The 17,540-nt window shown below is 39.8% G+C and overlaps 1 protein-coding gene across 2 annotated transcripts in view; it reads left to right on the forward strand.

Annotated features, from left to right (window-relative positions):
- Positions 1–17,540, forward strand: part of LOC307036002 (ATP-sensitive inward rectifier potassium channel 1-like) — a 52,390-nt gene that overhangs the window by 32,417 nt on the left and 2,433 nt on the right. The window contains exon 1 of one of the 2 annotated variants that reach the window (XM_079675930.1): positions 15,157–15,593. The exons of the other annotated variant lie outside the window; for it this stretch is intronic. The gene's annotated coding sequence lies outside the window, so the exon portion shown is untranslated. Of the gene's footprint in view, positions 1–15,156; positions 15,594–17,540 lie in introns of those variants that run through there. 2 annotated transcript variants of the gene reach the window in all.

Here is a 17,540-nt window from a genome sequence, read left to right on the forward strand (position 1 = left end):
GAGTATGTGTGCGTGTTTTGGGCTCAGACAGGGAAAGAGAAATGGTGAGGAGGAGTGTGGTGTAATCAATTGCTCTGAAACTGCCGGTAAAGATAAATCCCCAAGGGTTTGAGCGAAAGTGGAAACAGAGTGAAGAGTCTTTCGATAGAAACACACGGGAAAAAAACTGAGCGTAACAGAACAGGAAGAAAGTAACAAAGGAGTAAGAGAAGCGTGACGAACACAATGTTTAGAGGAGCAAGTAAAATGGAAAAACCAAAAGGCATCTTCAGAATTGTTAAGGTTGGGTTACTTTCACGTAATTGGTCGCCATTGTCAGTATGTGTGTCTGTGTATTGTGTTTGTTCAAACGGTGTATGACTGATGATATGTCTCTTAATGTCCACTATGTTTGTATATGTGCATGTGTGCGGAACTGCAGGACGGAGTCCAGAACAAATGTCCTTACGGGGACAATAAAGTATATCGTATCGTGTCGTACTACCCTATGATTTGCCATCGCAGTTCCTAACATATTGTGAATGATGCCTCCTGAATAATCTGAATCGAAAGTGAATTGACCATGTTAGCCGTGAGTCAGGGTGATGATGAACAACGTGTTCATAAGGCATGGTTAACAGCAGAATACATTCAAAAATCCTAGAAGCAGAATGGATTGCTCATTAACCCCCCCCCCCCCCCCCCTCCCATGTTACAATTCTGCTCAGTACACGCGATAGGGGGGAGCGTGTGATCCACGATCGGGACTTGCGTGCACATGACAGGACAGTGCTGACAGAGACCTATGCATGTATACTTGACATTGAGATGTTATTCGGCATAGAGCAAATTGAATGTGGACATGACATAACAGAGGAGGAGTAATGAGAGTGAGCAACGGGAGAGAGAGATAGGGAGACGTTGATAGGTGAGGGAGGAGCGACAGAAGAAGCTATCACCAGCAAGCCTCTCCGTGCACTTCCTGCATTGAGTTTGGGAGGAGATTTATGACTCTGCAGCCCCTCTTTGTTCCTGCATGTCCCCCCCCCCCTAGCCGATGACAGAGGATTATGGAACATCAAGGAGTAAGGCTGCAGTCATGAGGAGTTTAGGATTTGGTTGAGGGATGCGAGTTCTGGGCCATGCTCCCGAGGTGGCAGTGGTAATCTCAGCAGTGATCATGAAGTGTTGGTGATCTTAATACGAACAATTCAGCTGTGTGGATCAACCCCAGGTGGTTCAGATCCGGGGCATGTGTAATTATTTCCCCTCCTGAGGTTGCACCATTATCGATCAGAGCAGAGCCCCCTCGCTCCAGCTTATATTGCCTCCACTGTTCACTCTGTGGTGTAATCTATTTGTCTGACTGCACCACCTCACATTAATCTCACATCACACATTCATAAAGCTTCTTGGCACATTCATAATTACCAGTGCCAGGAGGAAACATGTGTATAGTGAACATCATTAGAAATTACATTTGCATAATGTTAAAGGGGAGTGGGTAACACAACCTAATAGGCTCTTCATTTGTGCTTTATTAGACGAGCCATTAGAAAGCAAATTGTGTATTATCCTGCTAAAATGAACAGCGGGATGAAAACACAAATATTGAAGTGTTCTCAGTCTGATTTGATAATTCGTCAATGCAGTCAATTTCTATATGAAATTAACTGAGCACTTACTCCTATATCAACACGGTTTATAGGCATTCTATGGATACTATGGCTTGATCCGACACAAAAAATCTGGAACAATCTGGAACAAACTACCCAAATCACGTCCGCAGAAACGCTTACTATTTTTAAATCGAGACTAAAAACATATCTCTTTGCCGCTGCTTTTAATTGAGCTGCTCATATTCACACTACAGTATGCCTTTTAAACATGTATTGTATACCTGCAGTGTTTAATTATTTAATTCTCCTTGCTTTGTAATGCCTGTTGTAAAATGCCATTATATAATGTGTTTTTATTTATTCCTAAAAAGTATTTTAATTTGTTTTGTAAAGCACTTTGAATTGTCACGTACAGAAAAGTGCTATATAAATAAACTTGCCTTGCCTAAAAGAGATAGTAAATGGGAAATACGTCACAACATTTTTATAAACAACACATTCTGCTGAAACAGTTCCTGTGGGATAGCAGTATCAAAATGCCTCGTTTTAATTCAGCAACAGCAGCCCCAGTCGATAGTGTGTGTCAAGCCAGGGCCATCAGATGAGGAAAATGATTATTTCATAACTGAGGAGGGGGAATTAGTTTTTCCTTGCACAGAGCGAGGAGGTGAGAAGGAAGTGTCATTTGTCTTAATCCTCTCGCTTGCTCCCTTGGCTCCGGTATTCTTTTTCATCCTGCAACCCCAACACTCCCCCCCCCCCCCCCCCCCCCCCCCTCCGAAGCCCCATCCTTACTCTGCCATTCTCTCCTCCTTTAGCTCCATCCCTCTTCGCGGTTTCTCACCTCCTCCCAGGCGTCATTAGCTCTGATTGATCCTCTTGTCAGGGCTTATGGCACCGCGATGAACTGCATTCTTACTAGCTGCCAGAAAACAAGAAGGAGCGTGGAAGGAAATCAGAGGACAACCACAGTAAACATATGACTACAAGGGCATAATGGAGATAGTTAGATGAGTATGTGCGTCAGAGTGTGCGTGGAGATATTCCATAAGAAATGAAAAAATGTATCACACGTGTCAGGGGTGAACAGTTCAGCAGAATTGCTGAAGTTGCAGTTGAAGTTGCTCTTAATGCACACTATGTATTGTATTATCTAAAATATTTAACTGTTCATCCAAGGGCCTACTTCGCATTTGGTCTTACACGAAGAGCAAAGATGGAGGGAAACATTTAATAGCATGGAGAACTGGTGAAAGCATGAGCTAAGGTATGTGTTCAACGGAAATTGGATAAATGATTAAACAATCTGTCTGATCCAGCTGGCACAGCTTTAGCCTAGCAGATTAATCAGTGTCAACATATTGGTAAAATGCATCATTTAAAAACATATAGACAAAATGCTAATCCAAGAGTGCACAATATGTACTCAATTTTTTTGTTAAATCCATGCAGTACTGTTTAAAGGGACATCTATTAATGTTTAAATAATGAATGATATGAACATAAAGACCTACAGCACAGCACTGTGCTTGTTATATGTGAATACATTATTTAGAAATACTGTACTTTATGCATGTTTTTATCTTATGCACGGAAAGTTGAGTACCCTTGGTGGATGCCTCAAAATAAAGAACATCTATAGAAGCATTGCATAAAATCATATCAAATGAACATTTTACTTCTAAAACTACATATTATAAGCTTCATAGTAAAATATGTTATGTATAGCGGGTGCCATGACTCAACTACATAGTTTGGAGTATTTCTCTTTGGCTCATAGACACATATTTGTTCATGTACAACTTATTAGTTGATGGTATAATTAGAATATGTATCATGCAAATGTGCTGTGTCCAAGGATCAAGCATATTTTGAAGTGGGTTAACAGAATGTGACTGATCCTTGCCTGGACGCCACTACAGTCCAGACACAGTGACACTATGTGGAGGAATGAGGTGTTGCAGAAAGAGTTTTAGCAGAAAACTGTCAGATTCTCTGCAATTTTAGCCGATGCGTCTGTAACACATCCCGTAATCTTTGCTACTTTGGAATTCAGTGCGACTCTTGTACAGTAATTTACATGTAGTGGCTGGTATCATTGATGACCTTTCAGCTTGCTAAATTACATTTAAAACCTTTATTTTCTCTGTTGTTTTTCTTATTTAAAGATTTGCTGCTAAGTCCAAGTCTTATCAAAAATGGTGTGCATGGCAGTGGTTTGATGTGCCATGCTCAGTGAAGGGCAGACTAAAACCACTTGTAAAAACATTAATTGAGATGTTTTTCAATTTCATTAGAGATTATTTATAGCAAGATAACATTTGTTTGAATGTGAAGCAGGGCCATACGCATATGCTTGTGTAACTACCACATTACCATACTTATTTTAAAAGCAATAATATGGAGAAATATTCCAATGCTATGTAGCCTTAGAATGCGTATTTCTAAAATGCAATAAATAGTCCATTCGACGGCTTCAGTCTGACTGCCCACTCGCCCATTTTTCCGTATGCTTCAGTCCATCAAATGTCAAAAAGTGTTGGCATTCCTGCTTTCGAGCAACCTCCTTCTCTACAAAATAGTCCACAGGGAACTGCTGTCAGGTTGAGTTCTTACTGAGAGACAAAGTCTTGTCCCCTCTGAGCATCCCTGCAGGCAGGAAGATCTTTGAGATCTCTAGCACCCTCAAGCTCCAAGATATTCAGGTTTTTATACGGGTTTAGAAACACCTCCTTTACAACAGTGCCATTTAAATATGCAAGAGAAGTGCTGTCAGGCAGTCATTATAACCACTGCAAAGCAGAGATTAGTCTTTGCAGCACCATCTATTCTTTATTTAGGGAACACCACTCTTCGATACACAAAAAAATTACGCAGCAGTATAAGAGGAATAAAAGACCCGTGAAAAAACATGAAACGTGATATAGCGGCTGTATCCACAACTGAGAGAGGTGAAATCCCTCGAGTGGAACAATGGGTCAGTGTTCTCTTGTGGATTTTGTCGCTGAGTCTCACTTTACATTGTACAGAACTCTCATGCCGCTGACCATGCCACAGCAGAGCAGAGAGGGTGAGAAAAAGGGTCAAGTGAAAGGTGATTTTAAGCTTTTAAGAGGGGTTTCATATTTTTTGTTTCTTTCATCGAGTTGCTTGTTCTGGCTGCCTCATCAGGCCAAAGTCCTTTGAGTTGTGTGCTGTAGAAAAAAGACTATAGCAATATGTGACCTAAGAATATTGAGTGCAGAATACAAATACATGTGGGATCCCCCTTTGTCCTTTGGAACCCAAAATTGATTGAATCAGCAAGGAAAGAGGAATTCCCCAAAGACCGATTGCATGGAGTTTACACTCCATTACTTATACTATCAAATGTCATGCCCTGATAAATAAAGAAATGAAACATAATGTCTAAATAAGATTTTCTGTTTTGAATTCCTGGATTCGAACCTCAAGCTTTTTACTTCTTACTCTTTATCCGTACTCATGTCAACAGGGCAGACGGAAAATCCCACCCGGGTGTTTAAAAAACAAAAGAGAGAGATAACTGAAAAGCATCTCCATCCAGCGCTGCCTAACACATCACACAGCTGTACTCTAAATGTTTACGTCATGCTTTTCATTTTACACATCATTACCCACTGTACATACTGCAGTTACATGCCGGCCATCTGTCTATGAAGATTAAATAGGCTATGACAGTCTTGGACAACAACCATCGTGATCAAGGGATGAAGTATGGCAAGGTAAAAAAATACATGATTCCTTTAGTTTTGTGTACGTGTACGTGTTGTTGTGGAAAATCCCCAAACACGTTATTGACCAGGTTTCTCCTTCAGGCCTGACGGTGCAAGTTAATGTCCATAGGCTTCTGTTGATATGGGTTAGGGTTAAGGCATCAATACAGAATGCACAGTAAACAATCATTATTATCAAACAGTGTGCCTTTTTCAGCTTGCCTGCATCTCAGAGTTTACACAAAAGATGTCTTGCACAAATAATAATAATAATAATACTAATAATAATAGATGTATTTTGTTAGCGCTTTTACAGGTGCTCAAAGACGCTTTACAGATATAGTGAAAAGATACATCCAGAAATGAAGGCAGCAAAGTGCATGGACTTCTACTGAGAATTCCTTTGTAGCATATGTTTGTGGAGGCAAATGCCTGACAAGCACATTGCACATGTTAGGATTGCAATGCCTGGAATTTACCACAATGCCATTTTTACTCTGAGAATACGGATATGGAATATGAATGATCTGTGGCATGATGACCCAGCAAAGTGAGATAAACACACACGCAACCGTCATCCCCAAAGTATAGATCTTTACTGTTCAACTGAAGCAAATCATATAATCAATCAATGTTTATTTATATAGCCCAATATCACAAATGTTACATTTGTCTCAGTGGACTTCACAGTTTGTACAGAATATCAGTATGGCAATACGACACCCTCTGTCCTTAGACCCTCACATCGTACAACGAAAAACTTCCAGAGAAAACCCACAGTTATGAAGGCACATGGTGAATGGTAAAGCTATGTGTTTCAAAGCATGACTGAACCACTAATCAAAAGTTAAAAACAAAGGCTTAATTTTTATTCACACCAGAATTAATTAAAAGGTTTTAGCTCAATGCACTAGGCTACATTTCATAATTATTTCTGACTGCAATTATTTTATGAAAACACTCAGATATGGTTAACATCTAAAGATCTTTTTAACATTTAACATACGACAGCGTGTTCCAGTTCCTGCCAATATCCAGCAACTTCGCACAGCCATTGAAGAGGAGTGGACCAACATTCCACAAGCCACAATCAACAACCTGATCAACTCTATGCGAAGGAGATGGGTGACATGTTAGGGTTAGGGTTTAACCCTAGGGTTTTCAGATATGAGTCTTTAAAGATACTGTCAACATGTTGACCAGCATCAAAACAAGGCCTACATAAAGAGTAAACAGACTTTAAACAACAGTCTTTGGTCTTGATTTCACTTCCTTAACCTGTTAAGCCCTGACCATGTTTTTCAGGTTTCAGGCTTGAAAATGACATGCCCAGAACAAATGACTATATCTTCACTTCTAAAAGGGGTAAATCTAATATTTTTTCTCAAAGCAATGATAAACATGTGAGTTGGATGTAGAACAGTCAGAATCAATATAGATGTTTTTATTTTAAAGTAAATTCAGATTGAACATAGTAAAAAACTGTAAATTATAGTTTCCGTCCAAAAAAAAGCCATTACTTATAGTGAAAACCAGCCTTGAATGATGGGATGGTAGACTAAAAGCTTTAGGAATCCAGACTAAAACATTAGTACCCTGTATCAAGATTGATGCAAAACAAGTGAAATGTGACCTTTTTAGAGAGATTTCGAAAAAACAAAACCCACCTCTGGGGTCCTTTGGGTATATTTGCCATATCTCTGGAACCTGTTGAGGTCTCCATATTAAGTTGAATAAACAAAAGTTAATATAATCAAATATTATCAAATAATAATCAAATATAATCAAATATATTCTTGTATAACCCACAATGAAAATGCATTATATTTCATGTTGTTCTATAATCACAGTATTTACAAACACAAGGGGTTCGGTAAATTGAGTTTAAGGCCTATTATAGTGTATCACTATGGGTGTCACTGTTTAAAGAGGGGAGACAGTTGTCTTCACTCACAGCAAGCTGTGCACAGGAGACCCCTGACTCAATGGAAAAGTACTGAAGTCCCAAAATGGGTTTAGGCCATACTATATAGGAGAATATGTCTGGACATGTCCAGTCCTGCACACCAGAGGCCATGACCTTTCCCCACATATATGGGTATGAAGGTGTGTCTTTGGTTTTCCTTCCCTGTGTGGAGCATAAAATAATAATAATAATAATAATAGATTTATTTTGTTAGCGCTTTTACAGGTGCTCAAAGACGCTTTACATATATAGTGAAAAGAAAAGAAAGGAACAACAAATAAATATATAGTTAAAGTTAAAGTCAAATAATACAAGAACAATCACAAATTAAAAGCCAGATTGAAGAGATGAGTTTTTGTGAGTTTTTTGAAGGTGGTGAGGTCGGTGCAGTCTCTGATGGGTTGTGGGAGTGAGTTCCAGAGGGAGGGGGCAGCGACGGAGAAGGCTCTGTCCCCCCAGGTCCGGTGATCGATGCGGGTGGGGATGGATAGGAGGTTGGCTTCTGATGAGCGGAGGCAGCGGGAAGGGGTGTGGTGGTGCAGCAGGTGTGTGAGGCAGCGGGAAGGGGTGTGGTGGTGCAGCAGGTCTGTGAGGTAGGGGGGGGGGGCCTGATTGTTGAGGGCTTCGTGAGTAATGAGGAGGACTTTGAAGTTGATTCTTTGACGGACGGGGAGCCAGTGGAGGTTCTGGAGGATGGGAGTGATATGGTCTCGGGAGCGGGTGTGGGTGAGGAGGCGGGCAGCAGAGTTCTGGATATGTTGGAGTTTATTGAGGAGGTTGGATGGTATGCCATAGAGGATGCTATTGCAGTAGTCGAGTCGTGAAGTGATGAATGCATGAATCAGGGTTTCAGCAGCAGAGGAGGAGAGTGATGGGCGGAGACGGGCAATGTTTTTGAGGTGGAAAAAGGCGGTCCTGGTGATGTGATCGGTGTGGTGGTTGAATTTGAGCTGACTGTCGAAGATGACTCCGAGGTTGCGGATGTGAGGAGGGGAGATAGAGTGTGGCTGTCAATGGTGAAGTTGAAATTCTGGATGTCTTTGATACGGGATGGGGGGCCGATGATGATGATGTCTGATTTGGCACTGTTCAGTTGGAGATAGTTTGTTTGCATCCATGCTGTTATTTCGGAGAGGCAGTTGGTGAGAGTGGAGTGTGTTGTGGGGGTGATGGTTTTTGTTGAGATATAAAGTTGGATGTCATCGGCATTGCAGTGAAATTGAAGGCTGTGGTGACAAATTATTTTGCCAAGGGGGAGAATGTAGAGGATGAAGAGGAGGGGGCCAAGCACCGAACCCTGGGGGACACCTTGGGACAGAGGAGCAGTGGAGGAGGTGCAGTTGTTGATGTTGATAAACTGATGTCTGTCGGTGAGGCAGGATTTCAGCCAGGAGAGTGCAGTGTCGGTGATGTTGAGCGATGATTCGAGGAGGGACAGCAGGGTGGCGTGGTTGATGGTATCGAATGCTGCGGTGAGGTAAAAAGCACTGGTTGAGAGGGAGAAAGCTCCAGAGCGGGTTTTCCTTGGTAAGTTCTCTGAAATTAACTTTTATTTTGAATGTATTGTTGAATGAAAGTTTCAATGTGTTTTTTATCACCGACCATTTATGAGGATATTCCTCTCAATTCTGTCGGAAGAATTTAAAAGTTACAATTTAAATGTCACAACTGAGGTGGGCCAGTTGAGGTTAGACTTTAAATGTCACAACTGAGGTGGGCCAGTTGAAGTTAGAATTTAAATGTCACAACTGAAATGGGCCAGTTGAGGTTAGACTTTAAATGTCACAACTGAGGTGGGCCAGTTGAAGTTAGAATTTAAATGTCAGAACTGAAGTGGGCTAGTTGAATTTAGAATTTAAATGTCAGAACTGAAGTGGGCTAGTTGAATTTAGAATTTAAATGTCAGAACTGAAGTGGGCCAGTTGAAGTTAGAATTTAAATGTCAGAACTGAAGTGGGCCAGTTGAATTTAGAATTTAAATGTCACAACTGAAATGGGCCAGTTGAGGTTAGACTTTAAATGTCACAACGGAAATGGGCCAGTTGAGGTTAGACTTTAAATGTCACAACTTAGGTGGGCCAGTTGAGGTTAGACTTTAAATGCCAGAACTGAAGTGGGCCAGTTGAATTTAGAATTTAAATGTCCGAACTGAGGTGGGCCGGTTGAATTTAGAATTTAAATGTCCGAACTGAGGTGGGCCAGTTGAATTTAGAATTTAAATGTCCGAACTGAGGTGGGCCGGTTGAATTTAGAATTTAAATGTTCGAACTGAAGTGGGCCAGTTGAATTTAGAATTTAAATGTCCGAACTGAGGTGGGCCGGTTGAATTTAGAATTTAAATGTTCGAACTGAAGTGGGCCAGTTGAATTTAGAATTTAAATGTCCGAACTGAAGTGGGCCGGTTGAATTTAGAATTTAAATGTCAGAACTGAAGTGGGCCAGTTGAATTTAGAATTTAAATGTCAGAACTGAAGTGGGCGAGTTGAATTTAGAATTTAAATGTCACAACTGAGGTGGGCCAGTTGAAGTTAGAATTTAAATGTCACAACTGAAGTGGGCCAGTTGAGGTTAGAATTTAAATGTCACAACTGAAATGGGCCAGTTGAGGTTAGACTTTAAATGTCACAACTGAGGTGGGCCAGTTAAAGTTAGAATTTAAATGTCAGAACTGAAGTGGGCCAGTTGAAGTTAGTATAAACTGTGAATTGAGGTTTTATATTAGAAAAGGACCACAGCATGATATATTTGTATGATTGTCACATTGTAACGAGAGAAGGTAAAAACCCTGTAAAAGTGTGGACCATCTTCTTCAAATAAAATCATCCCACCTTTTTGGATTGGGATAACTTAAAAAGAAATCTGCGCTCTCCTCTCCTGCTTAAAGGTAAGATTGCACAACTGCCACACTCACACATAGGCAGGGCCACACCTCATTACTGATACCAGAATCCTTCGGGAGTCTGAATTGAAACAGCAGTTAATTGAACCTGGTTCTTCAGGAGTTAGTAGAGGTGAGACCTTGCTGAGGTGGATCCGAGCCCGGCAGCAAACTTACATAGACTCAATAGCTTCTGTTAGGTTAATTAGTAGGTCTGAGTAATTGCCAGAATAAATTAACAGGCCTCCCGACTCCAACAAACCCATTGGTCGATTTTGGTGATTGACACCTCTTTTGAACCGTTAGAGCCAATAGAATCGAGGGGGGGTTCCTAAATCCATCTAAACATTACCATTGAGGATTGAGATTGATGCGCACGCAGTTTGCCCAAACCGAAAACTATGTTACACTCTATGGAAAACTACGTTTATTGCCATAAATATTATGATAGATTAACCTCTGGATTAACCTTCAGCAGCGTTTTTCTCGTTTTAATGCCATTGAACACAACTTTTGATCAGAACAACAGCTAAGGTAAGACGTTTTTAGCCATTTTGGCTCCGTAAAGCACATTTCTTTGTTGTTGTTTCTTGTCGTTTGGCCGTGAGTTCTGATCGCTCAGTGATGATACTTATATGTCTGGAATCTGTGTAATCTCAGTTTGCTAATCGATATCTTTTTGGTGCAGATCCGATAAGTAATAAGGGTATTTTACCTTGAGTTCTGTGCTAAGTGCGTTAGCATTTTTTTTCGCTCAGGGCTAATTCAGAGCCTTTGTTATTACCCTTTTGTTTCGTTTAGCTAAACACGGTTAATATAGTCTGATAGCTGAGTTTCTTGACACATTTTGTTATGACACATTCATAGTTTGTTAAATATTAAGAAGCCCTCAGACGCTGTTTCTTGCAAGATGTTGCTTTTTGCCGCGGGCCGTGGGGTTTAACCAGTGCTTGAATTGGAATAAAAAAGGTGCCAGTACTCTAAATCAGCAACAAGTATTTCGCACAAAGTCATAGTATATCCTAGAATGCTGGTGGGTTTGTCTCTTTACTCTATATTTTAGAAAGGCTCACTGTACTTAAACAAAATGACTCAGGGTGCATCTGAGATTAGAGGGGGTGCAGTGGTAAAGTGCTATTTTTATAATGGGGAGTGGACCTGACACCCTCTAGTCTAGGGTGGTCCGGGGACATGCTCCCCCAGGAACATTTTTTTTTAAATATTGAAGTTAGATGCATCAATCTGGTGCACTTCGAGAGCAAAATGAAGAGATATATGGATACCTCTCAACATCCATAATGAAACAACTGTAAACAGATTTACTTTTTCTTTATGGATATAAAATAAAGTAAAGCTTGACTCCTACTGGCTGGTTAAATGACTCCTCGTCCCTGAGGCCACTACCAGTTTTTTGTGCCATTTTGCTGGATTTATTTGTCAATAGCGTTGCTGCACAAAGTGATAGCCCTCTAGTTTAAATCTACTACCCAAAAAGAAACATATGGAGATGGGTTACTATTTAAAAAAAAAATGGAAATCTATTTGGGAACAGTGGGGCCGGGCCTCAAATCCTATAGGGGGGTCCGGGGGCATGCTCCCCCGGTAAGATTTTTTTTTAAATGTTGGACTTAAATGCATCAATCTGGTGCATTTTGAGGGGGAAATAAAGAGACTACACCCCGTATGAAACAAAAATGTATACATTTAAATAATCATAAAATCATAAGTACATGGCCATAACCAATAACATACAATATCCAATATGAAAAAACATTGAAACTTGTTTATTTATTTGTTTTTGGTTCATTTATAGTTGTGAGTGTGTCTGGGCTCGTGAATCGGCCTCTCCTGTCTCCCTCCTCTCCCCCCTGCTCCTCTTTGAGGCAACAACAAAGACTAGTTTTAGCTCTCAACAAGTTTATCTTACCTTTTTTCACCTAGTTAACATTTTGTTTGTATTATTCATGCATATTTTACTAATCACTACCCCCTCAAATGGAAATATGTGTTTACATAAATGGTGACCGAACCGTTTGAGACCCACTGAGATAACTTAAACTAAGTTAACTATCTAAAGACTCAGAGAGTAATTTACCTCACCAGAGCTGTAGTTATCAGCCTCTCAGTCTGACAGCAAAGGACTCTCCCTCCACCTTGTTGTTGAAAAAGCTCCTTATATCCGTTAGCGCAGCTAGCTAGCACCAGATGCTAACAACAATACACGTAACCGGTGCGCGCGCTTTCTCGCTCGCTCGCGCCACACATACACCAACACACACCCTCCCGAGCTTGAATGACACACAGAGACCAATCGAGGGCATTAGTATGATCTGTATGAAAGTGGCAATGTCGGCAGGCCACGTCATGTAGACAGCCAGTCACCCTCTGTGAGGCAGAGTCAGACCCACATTTGCGCTGCGTTGCGTTTACAATATATACGTATATTGCCGGCGGCTGAGTACCGGCATTTTAGTGAGTACCGGCACCTTGCCGTTACTCAGTAAGAAGTGCCGGTACTACATGGGTAAAAATCAGAAGTGCCGGTACTGCGTACCGGTGAGTACCGGCCCAATTCAAGCACTGGGTTTAACTGGAATACATATTGACTTTGTCAATATATTGGTGACTGTGACTTTCAATTTGAATATTAAAAGTGGGACACACTTTATAATGTCTGATCATTATATTTTGGTTTTTGACTGGACTTTTCATTGAAAGAGATCCGATAAAATAGCTGCAGCCCAAAAAAGCCGACCGTCAAAGCAAGAAGAGCAAAAGAAGAGACGAAAAGAAGGCGCATAAGAGATGTATTATGCTTACAATGTTTAAGTTGATAGTAACTCCAAATGTATGATAATATACTGAAGCTATGTGTCTGCTAATAGATTTCAAACCTAAACGTGATAATATATCAGTGTTTTTCACAACTTGTTTCTTCTGCCCCCAATTTGCCATAACATTTTAATTTCAGGTCTAATTTTGTTTGATTAAAATCAATGATATGTTTATAATAATTTAAGGGCACTTGGAGAACGCATATAACCCCCCAAGCCGATTCCAAAATTGAAAAAGTATTCTTAAATAGTAATGTAATGTGTTGTTTCTTGGCCCATGCAACAACTGTTTCAGGATCAGGAAAATCAAGCCAGTATTTTTCCAATGGTTGCTGAAAAACAGATCAACAAACAAACAAACAAACATCCCAAGCCTAGAACAAAACCTCCTTGGCAGAGGTAATAATAGAGATTATAACTAATATATAAAGTTATTGTCTGGATCCGGTTCTTAACAAGTGGGGACTGTGATTGTTATCATTGTTTAAATTTGGTTTTAATTCTGGATCAGAATCAGAAATCCCACAGACGGGAAATTTACAGAGTTACAGGATAACCGTATGATTAGTAGAACAGTAAAAAATCATTCCATCTCAGATACAGGGTTGTCTGAAGATTAAGATAAGAGTACATATCATTCAACATAAAGGTATGAGACAGATTCTCTTCTCCATTGTATCTTTTTTTAATCTTTCTTATTTCTGTACTTATCTCTTTACAGTGAAGGTGAACTCTTGACCCTAAAGCCGATTGTCAGAAACTGATATAGTAAGATTTGCAGTTGAGTGATCCAATTGATGCAGGGAGAAACTACCATCGTTTACAATCATCGGGGGTTGATCTCTCAAACATGTTTTTCATGTGCTAATCAGCTTAGTGAAATTGCAAGTAAACATCTATAAACAGTCTCAGCTTATAACAAAAGTTGCAGCAGGCAGTAAAAGCAGGTAGTGAACAGTAGGGTCTTTAATATGTTCATATGTGGACAGATTGTTCCTGTTAATGCAGTGTATAATCGCCTCAATAATGCCATTTTTTCCATTAGAATGGACCGATTCACCTTCACAGATTTTGATTGACAAATACAATCATCATATTTTACCTGTCATACAATCTCATTAAACATGTGTTTGTTGTGTCATTATTAATTGCTGGCAGTAATTTTCTCAGATTGCATTGCTGTCAATCAATGGCAGCCTCCAAAGCTCTTAAGTTGCTAAACCTGCCCAGCAATCAGTGGAGCTATTTGGTGTGGTGGCTATTTGCAAACCTTTTGTGTGATATAAAAGAGATTACAATGACGGGGGTTGATTAACCAAACAGACGATTCATCTCTCGAATAAAAAAGCTTGATACAAAAGGCTTGTCTTCCTTTTACAATAGCGTGTAATTAGAAAAATAACCCAGAAGCCTGTTCTTGTTGTGTGTCAACAGTTATGTATTGTGGCTGTCAATATAATACACATTCTGCAGCATGTAAGGTAATACAGCAGCCTCTTCTGTCACTTTCTTCTGGGAACAATAGAGTTGAAAAATGACTCCCATCACAATTCACAACTTTTCTCCTCTCAGCTTTCAGAACATCTTGGATTCACAAACTGATTCAGCTCCTGAACAACCCTAGGGAGCAATCTGATTAGATATGGAGCATCTTCTTTTTGCATCTCTGCAGATTTGCTGTCTCACAGCATAACCTATTTACGGCTCCTACAATTCATCACCATACAGCTCTGTGGCTGTGGGGGACGGGGGGGAAATGGTTGTTGCTTGGAGGAAGACCATTGTGCCGCACTAGGCTGTGAAGCGCTGATGTTTGATTCATAAAGACAACACTGTGCCTGGGATGTGTTGTACGTGTTTTTATGGTGATCATTCTCAGAGACGGGGAAAAAAACATGCTTAAATGAATGTGAGTTATAGGCTCTTTTCTAACATGGGCGCATACAGTAATCTAGGAACAACATGCAGTGTTGTACCCTCCTCCGGCTTTACAGCTTACATCTTTACTACTAAACAACAAGAAAATATGATGTTATCCCAAAAACATACCAATAAAGGTGTGTATGCCTATATTGAATACAAACACAGTCTTTCATGCAGAGTATACAGAACATAATGGTTTTGCTTTTACATTGTAAACATTCCCTTTTTCTTAGAATGAGTGCAACTGTGAGAAAAAAGCTTACTTTCAAATATATCATAAAATAGGAAAGCAAATCCAAAGCAAAGCTTAGACTGGGAGTGTGGCGGATAAAGGTCAGCTTGGCCCTTGGTGCCAGGCGTATGTGGGGTAAACATCTTATTAGGAGCGGGGGAAGGATATGCGTGTGTGTTCTGGGGCGGAGGGATGCTTGATGTCTCTGTGGGTGTAAACATCACCTGGATGAACCCAGTACACCGGGACGTGACAGTATAAAACCCACAGGTGGTGGTGAACACGCATTATAGGAGGACACACCTTTACTGTCTCAATCAATTGTTAAGTAGAAACACACAGACGGAGACGGGGGAAGGTGCAGCTGTTTTTTGCTATTCAACAACCTTTGGATGTGCTGCAAACTACTTTCACTTCCAACTGAAGAGGTGAGTTTGAACTAGAGAAATGTGCTTTCAGGGTAAGATATTTGATTGTTTATGGTGATAGTGTGATGTCTTGTGTGAGAAGTTCAGATGTAGTTCATTTGATCTCCTGTAATTTGGATTGCCACTGCGAATGTTTTTGAAATAAATAAAGGGAAATATTTTTCTACAACTTTTTTACTTAAGCTGTAATGCACTGACAAAAGAAAGCATTTAGTACAAATAAGGCGTTAAAGCTCATTAGTGATGTATTTCAAATAATCTCTTTTAAATCAAAAGTAGGCCAACTGTTCAATTCATGCTGCAGCTAGAACAAACCACATATCCTGCACATAATTGTGGGTATTATTTTATTAGAATGAGCCTTAAACATTTTTCAGAATTATAATGAAAATAATTAGGTAGTTTAAAAAAGGCAAGTCTAATATTGATTACATTTTTATATACTTTCTTGTCTGTTTTAATTGTTTAATTTAACTTTTGTATATTAAAGTGGCAAATAAGTTCAACATTAAATGGGTCTGCAGTAAATAGATAGTGGACTAAAACAATATACAGGGTAAATCCAGATCTACAAACGTTATAATAGTATCAAAGCTTTTAATCTAAGAGACATTATTTGAATGCCGCAATGACTGCATTTAAGGCACATTCAAGAAGACTGCATCAAGTAAAGCTAAAACAAAGTCTAGTGCAACTAAAACAAAAATAACATAATGAACACAACATAATGCAACACATTTAAGTCTATGAATTCAGATGTTTCATAAGGTCGACATGCTAGAGTTGTCATGAGAGTAAAGTAGAGTGAAAGTTGTGTTTCCAGTATATTCTGTGGATGCTTTTCAAGAGTCCATTTCCATTCTCAGCCCAGTTGTTTTCCAATGCAAAGCAGTCATTTTGAATACATTGTCAAACATACAATTAAAATACTAAATAGCTGAAATGATTTAAGCATTTATCCGGTCACGGTATGAGAACATGCTGACCTAATGATTAGGTGTGGAATGACCAAGTGTGCTTCCAAAAGATTAAAGCTTGCAAACGAGCTACACTGAATAATCGTCAGGTTATTTTTTTTGGCAAAATGACTGGATGTGAGCTTTAAGGGTTGAAAACAAAACCATAAACTCACAGTACTGTTCGTTTTGTATTTCTTCACACTCACTAACAAGCACACCATGATCCAAATGGGCAGTTTGCTTGGCTTGGCAAGAACAGAGGCCATACTTGTTTGGAAACCTCTGTAAAGCCAATACTGCCAGTTACCATCCATCAAGCGCCAGAGTTATGAGAGCTTGAATAAATCAATGACTGTTATGTCTGTGAGCAGCTGGGCTCCTAAATTATTTTAATGCCACGTTTATTTTTTTCAGCATTAAATTATAGCAAACAAAGCAGATCCTTGTGTTGAGACACTTGCATGCGACCAAAATCTTTTGGGTTTATTCGAGGCACTTATGTGTTACACTTCATTGGAAAGTTTTGTTTCCCATTAGCTTCAGGTCTTTACTTCAGTGCTGCCTCCACCCAGGATTATAGCCTTTCAGTTAGGATTAAAGCTGCAGTGGGACAGAGCGGCTTGGAAGCATGTGAGACTGCAAATACGCAGGGAGAGTCAGCAAAGTAACCAGGGGAGAGGAGTGACACATTTAGAGCATGAAAAACAGGACAGATACTGGCATTATATGTATTACTCTCTCTGTACTCATGCACTGATGTACTTAAATTACTAATCTTGATACTTGAAATACCCCAAGTTTTAAAACTAAAACAATGTTCACATCAGCTGACCTAACTTGTTTGAATCCTTTGTTGTACTAATCTGTCCTAAATATTGTATCTTGTACTTCACCAACTGTGCTTATACACGTTTTATCCTTGGCACAACATGTGCCTGCAGGTCCTCCTGTGTCATCTTGACATTTTACTCTATGACTGTTTTGAATT

The sequence above is a fragment of the Notothenia rossii genome, assembly GCF_949606895.1.
Source record: "Notothenia rossii genome assembly, chromosome: 4".
NCBI classification, from domain to species: Eukaryota; Metazoa; Chordata; class Actinopteri; order Perciformes; family Nototheniidae; genus Notothenia; species Notothenia rossii.